The following is a 624-nucleotide window of genomic DNA, read 5'->3' as shown; positions in this document are numbered from 1 at the left end:
ATTTCATGGATAAAGACATACATAGACTAAAAGTGAAGGGCTGAAAATAGGAAAATGGAAACCAGAAAAGAGTGGGAGTCACTATATACTGATTTGGGACAAATAGATGTTAAGACAAAAACTGTAAGAGACAAAAAAAGGGCATTATATAGTAGTAAAATGGCTAATTCACCAAGAAGATATAACACTTGCAAATAGCTATGCACTCAACTCAGGAGCACCCAAATATGTGAAGAAAAAACTACTAGATCTAAAAGGAGAGATAGACTGTAACACAATAATTGTTGGAGATCTCAACACCCCACTATCTCCTTTAGACAAGTCAATGAGACAAAAAATAGGCAAAGAGATCCAGGACCTAAATGATATCATAAATCAGATGGACTTGATAGATACCTATTGAACTTTCCACCCAAAAAAACCCCCACAAAATATAAATTTTTATCAACCCCACATGGTACTTTCTTGAAGACTGACCACATGATAGGGCATAAAACCAGACTTTACAAATTCAAAGGCATAGAAACTAAATCCAGCATATCTCCAAACATAATGGAATTAAAGTTGATATTAATCTCATGAAAACCCTCAAAAATGCACAAATATATGGAAACTAAATAACCT

The sequence above is a fragment of the Tupaia chinensis genome, unplaced genomic scaffold (assembly GCF_000334495.1).
Source record: "Tupaia chinensis unplaced genomic scaffold, TupChi_1.0 Scaffold000522_1, whole genome shotgun sequence".
Classification (NCBI taxonomy): Eukaryota; Metazoa; Chordata; class Mammalia; order Scandentia; family Tupaiidae; genus Tupaia; species Tupaia belangeri.
This window is presented reverse-complemented; position numbering follows the sequence as displayed.